The sequence below is a fragment of the Dasypus novemcinctus genome, chromosome 25 (assembly GCF_030445035.2).
Source record: "Dasypus novemcinctus isolate mDasNov1 chromosome 25, mDasNov1.1.hap2, whole genome shotgun sequence".
NCBI classification, from domain to species: Eukaryota; Metazoa; Chordata; class Mammalia; order Cingulata; family Dasypodidae; genus Dasypus; species Dasypus novemcinctus.
In genome coordinates this window covers 17398276-17410893 of record NC_080697.1, presented here as the reverse complement: position 1 = coordinate 17410893, position 12618 = coordinate 17398276, and the positions used below count along the sequence as shown (strand labels likewise).

Genomic DNA, 12618 nt, shown 5'->3' with positions numbered 1-12618 from the left:
GATGCGGGACCCGGTCTGTGTGGTTGTGGCCTGAGGGGCTGAACCAGGACACTCACTGTCCATTCGCCATCCCAGAATTTGTTCTGCAGGCAGAAGGCAGCTCTGTAGGACAGATAGTGCACTGCCCAGAACCACGAGGAGCCTGCTTCCTATAGACGAGGGCACATTTGTATCTGTGTAAATAGTGGAATTCCCAGTGCCACATGTGCACACCCAAGACAAGGCACGTGAGCAGAAAGGATGGTGAGGTCTCTACACTTCGGCCTTGAGCTGTTCACTAAACTCATTGGATAAGCTCTGAAGAAGAGCACTGGTACAGGTCAATCTGCAAAGACTGGGATGGGTGTTTCCTTTCTCTTTTCTTTTTTGTTAACTCCTGGCATTCAAAGTTGTAACACTAGCTGGATAGAAGCTTAAGGGATTAAGGAACAGATGCCTTGGAGTCTAAATTCCAGCAATAACACATTAAAATATCAAAATGTCCAGGTTTCAACAAAATTACAAAACATAAAAAGAAACAAGAAGTGATGGCCTAGACAAAGGGAAGACTGAAAGCATTAGAATCGTCCACAAGGAGGAACAGACCTGGGATATACCAGGCAAAGACTTTTAAAATATGGCCTTAAATATGCTCAAAGAGTTAAAGGAAAACACAGACAAAAGAAAAGGAAACCAGAAAAATGACAGATGAATACAAAGAGATTATCAATAGGGAGAAATTATGAAAAGGAACCAAACGAGCTGAAGACCACAGAAACAGAAATTTAAAATTCTCTAGAGAGGTTTGATAGCAGAGTGGAGGTGGCAGAAGAAAGAACCAGTGAATGTGAAGATAAGACAATTGAAAGCATTCAATCTGAGAAGAAAGAGGAAAGAATGAAGAAAAGTGAACAGAGCCTGGGGAATCCATGGGACACCTTCAAATATACCAATATACCCTTTGTGGGAGCCCCAGAAGAAGAGAGAAAGAGGCAGAGAGAATAGTTGAAGAAACAATGGCCAAAAAGTTTCCACATTTAACAAAAAGGCATGAATATACACATCTATGACATTTAGTGAGCTCCAAACCAGATAAACCCAAGTAGATATGCACCATGGCATATTATAATAAACTGTCCAATTGAGACAGAATTCTGAAAGCCACAAGAGAGAAGCAAGATGTCACATACAAGGGAGCCTCAGGTAGTCCCAGGAGTTTAATCTAGCCTGGATTTACAAGACTAGCTCAGGCCTGTGTGAAATGTCTCCCCAAGTCAGTCTCCCAAAGGGCCCCCTTGGCCTGGAGTCATTCCCGACCAGAGAGAGGTTCCAGGATCAGCTGGCTATTCCTGAGGGCAGCCCAGCATCTTCAGAGCCAGGACAACCTTCAGGTCTTTCCACCTAGAAGTAGAGAGCAGGCTAAGCCCCGGTGGTGCTCCAGGGTTGTATAGGAGGGGAGTAAGAGGTAGAGCTGGTAGCAACCCATCACCCCCAGAAAGGATGGCAGAGGGAGGCAGAGCCAGCTGGACCTGAGTGAAGGGTCACATTGGATTCCTTCTGGCTTCTTTTTGGCATTAAAAAAAACACAACTTTTGACATAATTTTTTTTTAAAGAAATGTACTTTATTTTCCTCCCCCTCCCCCCACCCTGCTGTTTTTGCTGTGTCCATTCACTGTGTGATCTTCTGTATCTATTTCTCTTTTTGTCTTCTCTTCTTTCTCCTCTAGGATTTGCCAGGATTCAATCCTGGGGACCTCGGATGTGGAGAGTTGGTCCCTATCAATTGTGCCACCTCAGTTCCTGGTCTCTGCTGTGCTTCACCTTGACTCTCCCCTTCATCCCTCTTCTGTGACATCATCCTCTTGCTGCTTGACTCACTTGCACAGGCATTCGCTCGCTGTGTGGGCACTCAGCTCACCAAATGGGCACTCAGCTCACCATGTGGGCACTCGGCTTGTCGTGTGGGCACCTGCATGGGCACTCAGCTCATTGTGCGGGTATTGACTCACTGCACAGGCACGCTTTCTATTCTTTTTCACCAGGAGGCCCCAGGGATCGAAACTGGATCCTCCCATATGGTAGGCAGAGGTCTTATCACTTGAGCCACATTCACTTTCCTCGACATTAATTTTTTTTAGCTTATAAAAGATAATATAAATTTATTGCATAAGATTTGAAAACTATAAAGAGGAAAGCAGATGTGGCTCAGGTAGTTGGGTGCTCATCTACTACATGTGAGGTCCCAGGTTCAGTTAGTTCCTGGTACCTCCTAAAGACGTGATGGGTTAGCGTAGTGAACTGATGCAACAAGATGACCCAATGAGGACACACAGCGAGGAAACACAATGAGACACAACAAACAGGGAGCGGAGGCAGCTCAAGTGATTGGGTGCCTCCCTCCTGGGAGGTCCGGGTTTGAGTCCCGGTGCCTCCTAAAAAAAAGATGAGCAGACACAGAGAGCAAAAATGAACAGACACAGAGAGTAGACAGTGAGTGCAAACAAGGAGGTGGGGAAGGGAATAAATAAATCTTTAAAAACAAAAATAGGAAGAATATGAAAAAAAAAATCAAGTCTCTCATTGTATTTCTGTTAAGTCAGACAGCTGCGTTTGGATTCTAGCTCAACCCTTTTGTAGGTGTGAGACCTTTAAGAGGTTACCTCTGCTTGCTCCTCCTAAACCGGGCTAACACCTCCCTGCCTTGCTGCTCCCTCCCAGGTCGCCGCGAGGACGGAACACCCGCAGGGCACCTGGCACCGCGTGCTCGCTTCCTGGGCTGGGGCTGGTTCCCCGTGGAGAGGCCCTCGGCTTTCTCCAAATACAGGAACGCGGTATTTGGAGAACGCCCTCGCCCTTTGCACAGCCCCTCCTAGACCTTATCTTACTGAATCCTTGCAGAGCCCTGCGACAGGTTCCCTCATCGTCCCCATCCACAGCCTGAGGTCGCTGAGGCTTAGAAAGTTACAGGAGTCCCCCCAAGGCCACCGTCCCCGACAGAGCCGGGGGTGAATGCTAGGCAGGGTGCCTTCAGAGCCCACGCCCTTGGCCATGAGGGTCTGCCAATATGGAACAGGAGGACCCCAGGCCCCAGAGCATGAGCTGCCCCGGGGAGCCCTTCTGTGTGGACAGTGGCCCAGCTTTGGCACAGTGCTTCATCCCTCCCAGAGGCGGACCCCCAGCTTCAGGCCGGGGGCTGCTGGCATCAGAACTGCCTCCAGGGTTTCCGCTTTTCAGGGTTCCCAAAGCCTCAGGGCACTCCAGGCCTGCCCTGTTTTGGATAATGTGATGGCACAGGTGTTTAATTCCCCCCCCTCCCCCCCCCCACTTCTGGAGAAAGCCTTTTTACCACTACCACTTGCACATACTACAATGTCATGCAACTTCACTTCTTTCCAGTGTCAAGCATTGGAGAGAGATTTGAAAGACACAGGCTCTGCTCCCAAGAAACTCAGGCTAGTAGGCAAGACACACCTAGTGCGTTGCTAAACGGTTAAGGTGCCAAGGGGACATTTCTCACCTACAGCCCTCAGCCCAAACTCAGGGGGGACTGGCTCTGAGCATCTCTCACCGCAGAGACCAGAGTCGGTCGGGATGTCAGCTTCTGCATTCCCACCTTGCCAGCCGTCTCCACGCCTTCTAGTCTCCCCTGGCTGCTGTCGACGCTCCCCCAGGAACCTCATCAGCACCTCGCTCCCACAGCTCTCCCTGCTCCAGGAAGGACTTTGCTCGCAGACACTGTGGGCATCTTTTTCCAGGGTGTGGCCGTGAGCACCAGGTAGGCAGGGCATGGGGCATAGGGGGAGGTGCCTCGGACCTCATAGGAGAGTCCCCCACAAGTGAAAAGATTTGAGGGACATGGCTATAGAGGATGTCCCGGGCACTGCAGGTGCCACTGGCTATGACAGCCCTTCCCTCCGCCAGCTCAGGCAGCAGGTTCGGGGAGCTCTCTTGTCAGGGGAGGAGACGTGGTCAGAAAGAAATGGAAGCTCTAGACGCTGATTAGACACTTTGGACAGGTTGTACGGTATGTGACTCTATCTCAGGAAAACTGGGTGGACTGGGGGAGAGTGTGGACTACAATGTGGACCACTGTCAGGTGGTGCAGCGGTGCTCCAGAATGTATTCGCCAGGGGCAGTGGATGTGCAGTGATGATGGAAGAAGTTGTTGATGTGGGAGGGGTGGGGTGGGGGGTATATGGGGACCTCATATTTTTTTAATGTAACGTTAAAAAGAAAATAAAGAAGAAAAAAAAAACTGCTTCAAAATAAATAAATATGCAAGGATAGCCAGAAATAACAGCTATGGGGAAGCATAGAGATTGAGAGGTGACAAATGTTTTTTGTTGTTTGTCTGTTTTTCATTATTATTGAAATAAAATGCTCTAATAATGATTGATGAATGCACAACTATGTGGTTATGACAAATACCCTGATTGTACACTTTGGAGGGATTGTATGCTTTATTAATATGTACCTATAAAAATAGGTACATATTTTTATAGATACACATTATGTTTCCAAAAAAAAAAAAAAAAAGATCTAGAGAAGGTAGGTATCCATTTTACCAGATCAAGATGCTCCAAGTTTCCTATTTTATTCCAAAATACAATAATTATGTAGACAAAGCCAATATGCGGCCAAGGGCTTACTAAATCAGGCAAAAAAGAACATTACAACCACATCGTCATTAAGTAACAACTGGGTCTTAAAATAAATGCCACCTCCTTTTAAGAGTGTTGGTTATATCCCCCAGGCCCATATGCTTAACCGTAACTTCCATCATCCGGCTATTTGGTCTGTGCAAATGAAAGAATTCAAAACACATGTCTGTCTTCCCAGGCTGAAATGGAAACAAAATGCTCGCTAAAGGCTAGTGGAAAGACTAAACGAGCAGGACAGAATCCTAGAGCCGTGGGCCTTCACCAGGTGGACCCCGACCTTCCCGCGAGTCCCGGGCTGGCTCGCTTTACCAGCCCAGCAGCACGAGAGGGGCAGCGTTAAACTGCAAAGAGAGGGACAGGAAGAACTTTCTATTCACTCGGAGAAGCATCTTCCAGATCAACACGGTGGATGTCTTCGACAGGCCGAGATTATCCAACTGCACACAGCGGGTATCCCCCAATTTCCTGATTCTGCGGTACGGATTCCCTATGTTCCAGAACCATCTATGTGTTAGCTCTAAGGTGGTGCACAAGCTGGGAAAACAGGGACTTCCGGGGGCAGGGAGTGGAGTGAGGGGAGCAGGGCTATCGCCAGAGCACGGTCATGTATAAAAGAGTGACAATTATCCCTATTCCATAACCAACGTCTTGCTGGGTGAGAGGGAGCCCCCGCCCCTGGTTTGCCCTGCAGTGGAGCACTTCCACTGCAGAGCTGTACAGGAGCATCTCGCCGGGGGAACCGTCAAGGTTACGGCAACTGCATCTTGTTGTTCATGAAATGCACCCATGCCACACTCCTAGAAGGTGCCCGGCGCAGTCCTGCCAAGGAAGTGCCAACCCCGACACCATGCTCTGGAATCGCCCGCTTCTGTCAACACCTTCCACGGCAATCCGTGCCTGCGTGGAGGTGACAGACGAGGAGAGCCGCGCAGTCTGTCCCCCGCAGCTGCCTGCCGCCAGCTCGGCTGGAGGACACCGGGAGGCTTTGGGGCTCTGAGCCAGAATGGTGCGAAGAGGCCACTTCTTACAGAAAAACCTTAAAACCAATTTGACAGTAATTGGTTTAAGATTTGCATTTCCTCTCTTGGCGGAATCTACAGGAAAATGCATGATTTTACAGACTGTTGGCCCCCGTGATATCCAGCAACACGCAAGAAGAGAGCGGCAGAGGCGCCCAGGGATGTAAGGGCCGGTGGCATTCGAGCCCACTCGGACAGCCACCTGGGTGCGATGTGCTGCCGGGACGTGAGCCAGCCCAGCCCCCGAAGCTGCAGGCCACACGGAAGGGCACGGCTTTTCCCTTGCTCCAGGCAGGGCACGTTTGCTAACGGATCAAAAGCCGTATGTACGTGACATTGTGACATTCGTTTGGGAAGGAAAAAGAAAACATGCAACTATTTTTCTTCTTATCAGCACTTGGTTAAAAGAAACAGTAGGACTCAGCTAAGATGGAGTTGAAGAAGGACAACCACCACACCATGGAGCCTAGAGTGATTACAACTGAAAGTGGGAGGATTGCATCCAGCATCCATGTGGAATCTGAGCCTCCTCTTGACATAGAGGTGCAATGGACACAACCAATCCAATGTCCACATAGAAGAGGTGGCATTGGATTGGGAAAAGTGGACATGGTGGCTGATGGGTATGGGGAAAGGCAGGAAGAGATGAGAGGTGGAGGCGTCTTTGGGACATGGAGCTGCCCTGGATGGTGCTTCAGAGGCAATCACCGGACATTGTAAATCCTCACAGGGCCCACTGGATGGAATGGGGGAGAGTATGGGCCATGATGTGGACCATTGACTATGAGGTGCAGAGGTGCCCAAAGATGTACTTACCAAATCCAATGGATGTGTCATGATGATGGGAGGGAGTGTTGCTGGGGGGGGGGGGGGAGAGGTGGCGTGGGGGGGTGGGGTTGAATGAGACCTCACATATATATTTTTAATGTAATATTATTACAAAGTCAATAAAAAAAAAAAAAGAGGGAAAGACATATGGAAGGAGCCTTTGAGCAAGTCTGGGCAAAGGTTAGAGACACTGGAATATATCCAATCCCACAGGGGTTATGGATAACATACACAGGGAAAGACAAAAGAGAAGGCTGAAAAGTTTAGAAGGGGGAAACTGTGGAGAGCTTTGAATAATGTTTTTGAAGATGATTGGAAAGAATATTGCAGATACTGGGGGACCAAAAAAAAAAAAAAAAAGAAACAGTAGGCATGGCATTTAGCAGCCTTCTCCATGGGGGAGCCATCCCTAAAAGGGGTTGGGGAGAGAGGGCTTATGCTAACAGCACTCTGGGATCACACAGGAAAGAGATTCTCTTTGAGCTGGAAAAACAGAGAGAAGAAATTAAAGGTTCAACAGAACATGAAAGTCAAAAAAAGGGAAGTTTGAGGTGAGTGGGAAATGCTGAGAGTTTAAGAGAATAGATTTAATGGGGGGAAAAAAAAGCAAATTGCTTATAGTAAAGTACTAAAAGATCCATAACTAGTATTAAAGCATGGTGTGATTTTATGATTCTCAGCTGGTTCTGCCAACCATTGGGTAGATGTAAAGGGCACACATGTGGGCTTTAAGAATGACGACATAAACACAGGACGTGGCCACCAGCTTGCCAGTGGCCTCCCCGCACTTCATCCCGCTCCATTTCCTGCTTTCTTAGAGGCAACTACTTCTTCAGTTAATTTGCACGAACTAATAATAATTGACTAGTGAAAAAAAAAATGGGCGTGGTCACAGCTGTTTCTGCCCCTTTGACCCCCTCTCCCCACACCCCACGAACTCACCTGCCCCGTGACCAGTCTTCCCAATCCAGCTCGCTACCTCCGAGGTGAGCAGGAATCTGCACACCTGCCCGACGCCAGGGAGGGGGCGGAGGGGGGCACTCTGGGATCCTCCAAAGGCCCCCCGGAGCCTTCCACTAGGGTGTTCCACGGGCACCTCAACCCACCCTGTCCCAAACCATCTCCCCAGCCATCCCGAAACCTAGGACTGCTTCTAGCTTCTTCCCCAACCCAGGCCAGCGTCAGCACCCAGGGGGGCTGGCTGCTCCGTGTGGGAGGGTCACCCGGGAGTTTTGTGCAAAATGTTCGGAGGGTTTCTGGAAGTAGAGCCCAGCCCTGGGGAGAGGAGTGGGGCGGGGGAAGGGCAAGTTCTCCACCTTTCAGGGGGGACTCAGGACGGGCCCCAGGCACCACCAAGGGGTGGGGGGGCTGGCCAGGCAGGGAGCATGTGGAAGGGAGAGGCTGCACCCACCTGAGATGCTGGCTCCTCTGCCTGGCAGGCGTAAACTATTTCTACACCTAACAGCTGGCCAGGGGCGTCCTGGAGGTCCCAGCAGGTCCTGTTTGTATTATCCCGAGCCTATGGGTGGCAGGCGTCCTTGGGGGCCACCAGGCAAGAGGGCCGGCCCAGGGTGCTTCTAAGTCAGGGACCGTCTGCACAAGACCACGAAGCACCTGTATCTGGTACGCTGCCACCATCGCTGTCACTGCACCACGGAGAGAGTCTAACAGGGCCAGGAAGGCGAGGGAAGGCAGAAGAACCCCAGGTAAGAGGTAACAGGTGTGCGTAGGATAAGCAAGGAAAGATCCTGAGAAGATTGAAAACCTAAGCTTGGCATGAAGGAGTGGCCACAAGGGAAGTCCTCGCGGTAGCACCTGTCCTTTGTGCACCGACTCAGCTGGGGTTGAAGGAAACCTAAAAGGCTACGGGGGAGTCATGTTTCAATCCAAGGGGCTTAGCTCCTTGACCAACTGAGATCCAGAGTAAGAGGTTTTGCTCCCGGGGGTCCCAGGCTGAACTGACCCAGTGTTTCTGGGTCACGCACCTGCGTGGGAGGGGGCCGACGCTCAAGTCCATAGGATTAACCGTAAGAGGGTGCTAAGACGTGGCGCTGAGGCCACTTGCTCCACGAGATGAACCCTAGCAGCAGAAGGGAAATTAAGTCGAGGCTGGGAGTGTGTGTGCTGGGAGAGCAGAGGCTCACCCGGTATCTGTGCCCACGTACACCTGCACGTGCGCGTTTGGGCGGCCGCCGAGCTGTACAGGAGCGCGTTTACTCACTGAGGTCAGGGCAAGGGGGAAGCTGCTTCTTTCTAGGCCCTGAGAGACCAAGTGAGCCCAGCTCCTCCGGGGCTTGGGCGGAAAGGCAGGGGGGCTGTGCAGAATTCCTGGCTCCTGCCCCAGGCTCCGCCCACAAGGCCGGGCTTTGCCTGGCACAGCCTCGGCCTGCTGTGCTCCCAGGCTCGCGCCAGCTGTCTCCAGGCCACAGGGACAATTCCCTCGGCTCCCGGGGCGGATGGCAGCTGTAGCTCAAGGGCCACCAGCCGCCCAGCAAGTGGCTGCCTCTAGGACGGGAGCCAGGGGCGGAGGGGGCCAGCGCCCTGCTGGGAAAGGAGGGGGCGGCCGGCTTCTCTCACCGCGAGACCCCCGCCCTCGGGCAGGGGGTGACGAGGTCACGGAAGAAGAAGAAAGCGTCTTTTCCTATCAAAGTACCATGAAGCTGGGTGACCTGAGAAGGTCTAGATTCGGGGTAGAAATAGAGAATAGAAAATTACTTTTTCCTCTCTTCAACTAAAAATTAGTCTGAACTAACTACAGCCAAACGCAACCACTCACAGACAACACCGAAGGCAAGAAGCGAGACAAAATAATAAACACAGTGGGATTCTCTGCCGATGAAGTTCAACAATGGGCAAAAGGAAATTATATTGTTTAGGCATATAGTGGGAAAATCATGAGGAGAAGCAAGGGATTAAGTATCAGGAGAGTCAGAAGAGTAGTTATCTCTGAGGCAAAGGGAGGGGCAGTGTTGGGGGAGTTGAGAGCGGCAAATGCTCGAGTCTTACCTGCGGGAGGTAGAGGCGTTTGCTTTAAAATTACTCTCTAAACTACACATATATTTTTTGCATTCTCCTGAGTGTATTGCATAAAAAATTTAAAAATGAAGAAAAATTCAGAATGACTGTCAGTATACAAAAAACAATATTTTGCCAAGTACTGTTATAGTCATGTAAAAATGTGTACACAAAAACAGACCAGGGAAGCGGATTTGGCTCAACTGATAGAGCGTCCGCCTACCACACGGGAGGCCCAGGGTTCAAACCCAGGGCCTCCTGGCCCATGTGGTGCACTGGACCACGCGCAGTGCTGATGCGCGCAAGGAGTGCCCTGTCACGCAGGGGTGTCCCCCGCGTAGGGGAGCCCCACGTGCAAGGAGTGCACCCCGTAAGGAGAGCCACCCCTTGCAAAGAAAGTGCAGCCTGCCCAGGAGTGGCACTGTAAGATGACGCAACAAAGAGAGACACAGATTCCCGGTGCCACTGACAAGAATGCAAGTGGACACAGAAGAACACACAGTGAATGGACACAGAGAGCAGACAACGGGGGGGCGGGGGGGACGCGGCAGGGAAGGGGAGAGAAATAAATTTAAAAAAAAAAAACTGAGTTCAGTTTCTCTCTAGGAATCCTTTAGCTGAGTCAGAGAGTGACCACTGGCCCGACAACCCACAGTAATGGGACAAAGGCGCCCAGAGAACTAACACTGAGTCCCACTATGTGTCAGGGCCCGCGAAGGCTCTTAACACGGCATTTACAACTCGAAACCTCACAACTGGAGGCTGATGTTATCTCCATGTTACAGACGGTGACATTTTGGTGCTGACTAGTCCAAGGTCACACAGCTTTACAGAAGGGAACGGGAGTGATGTCTTCTAAATACTGAATGACTCGAGAACCAGAAGCCTGCACTGTGCCAATGGGCAAACATTTCAATTGACTGATGCATTTACAGTTGCGGGGACATCGCACCCAGAATGCTGTGCCCGAGCACTGTCACAGCCCCGCCTATGAGTTTCTTTTTCCTCGGTCCTCATTCTCCAAAGCCACTGTGTCAGCCCTGGCCCTTATTGTCCACCTGGACTGTTCCAAGCACCTGGCGATTGGTCTCCCACCTTCTAATCGGGTGCCCTCCCTCCACACCAGTTAGCAGATGGGGCTTGCTAAAATGCACACAGAAATTTCAACGTGAGAGATAAGTAGCTGGAAGGGCTGTGTCATTTTGGAGGGGCAGGGAAGTTCCAGCAATAGGGGACACTTCTCAGAAAGCGGCGCACTCACCAGGACGTGGGGGAGCTGCCGATTCAGGGCATCTGGACAGGTGTGGAGCGGTGTGCGCCGGCTCAGCTCCCAGGATGGGTTGTATTGCCGTGCGACAGTGCTAAGTACGCAGGGGTCACCCACCGCCTGGTGGGCGAGCCGAGAGGGGGGCCGAGATACTGAGCACAGAGGGAAAGCTTGTCGGCATCCGCAGCAGTTTGAGCTTATTGATGAATTCCAAAAAGAAATATTGGATTATGCTTGTAATCTGACCTATACCTGGGCATGACTGAATTACGATTAGGGCTTTAATTGGGCCACGTCATTAGGGTGTTGCGTCTCCACCCCTTTGTGGGTGGGGACTCACAGATGAAAGGCATGGCCAAGGACAGAGTTGAGGGTTTCTGACGTTGGAGTTTTGATGTAGGAGTCTGATGCTGAAGACTTAAGCTGGAGCCCTGGGAAGTCAGCATGCAGAGGAGAGAGAAGCCAGCACCAGGAAGGAAGGAACCTTGAAGCCAGAGAAAAGCAAACTCCAGGAACGTAGGAACCCAGGAAGCCTGAACCCTTGCAGACATCGGCAGCCACCTTGCTCCAAATAGACTTTGGTGAAAGAAGTAACTTATGCTTATGGCCTGGTATCTGTAAGCTCCTACCTCAAATAAATAGCCTTTATAACGCCCAGCAGATTTCTGGTATTTTGCATCAGCACCCCTTTGGCTGACTAATACAGCATCTGAAGCAAAGAATTGACATTAGATTAGCATTTTTATACAAAAAAAAATATGTAAGTATAAAGTACTAGAAGAAAATATAGAAGGACATGTTTATAAACTTTGGTGGGGAGAGGCTTTTCTTGGCATAATCCAAAATTAAAAACCATATGTTTGATTTAGATATAACTATATAAAGTGCAAAACCGTGATCCAGCAAGATACCAAAATTTCTTTTTATAAAGACAAACAAAAACTGGCTATCACAAGCTTGTGACATATAACCTAGGATTAATATCCTTAGTATATAAAAACTCTTGTAAGTATTAAGAGAGAGACAAATACTCCAATAGAACAAGTAGGCAAGGGATAGAAATAGCAGTCCAAGGAGGGAAGACATAAATGGCTAATAAGCAAATGAAAAGATGCTCACCTTTATTAATAATTAAAGAAAAGTAAGTGAAACAATGAGATTACATCTTTCACCTATCATAATGACAGATGAGAAAGAACAAAGCGCAGAGCGAGAGAGAAATGCGTGCACTCTCACACTGCTGGAAGGAGTCCAAACTGCAACACGCACAAGGGAAGGAGATCTGAAAATCTATATGGAAACTTCAAAGTGTGCATCTCACAGCTAAGTGATTATTTCTCCTAAGGAAATAATCGGACCAATGCGCAAAGATGCATTTATGAAGACATTTCGTGGCATTGTTGTTTTAATGGCAAAGATTTTGAGAACAAGCTTAGGGTCCCTCAATGAGAACCGTTTAAATACATGGTATTTCACACAGTAGAAGGGCCTGCAGCCAGTGAAAATGATGATGAGATCGCAGAATATAGATGTAGGAGGCTACCCACGATTCAGTATTCAGTGAGAAAAGCAGGGTAAGAAGAGGAGCCACGGTTTGTGTGTCAGTATGTGTATTTATATACGTGAGATTCATACACAGACATATATATTTCACGTAGATATGAAATCTCACTTATAAAGTGAACTTTTTGTGTAAAACACTGGGAAGGTTCTTCATTACACTATTAACGTGATTATCTCAGAGGTGGGGAATTGCAGGGGTTTCAGTCTCTCCGTAATATTTTAGGATAACCTGCTGTGGAATCAACAGCACCGGCGAAGGGGGCAGGAGCAGTGGAGAAAGTTTGC

General features: G+C 49.6%; 1 protein-coding gene across 4 annotated transcripts in view; it reads right to left on the bottom strand.

Annotated features, from left to right (window-relative positions):
• Window positions 1-12618, bottom strand: part of DPYSL5 (dihydropyrimidinase like 5) — a 103900-nt gene that overhangs the window by 63988 nt on the left and 27294 nt on the right. The gene's annotated exons all lie outside the window — the stretch shown is intronic.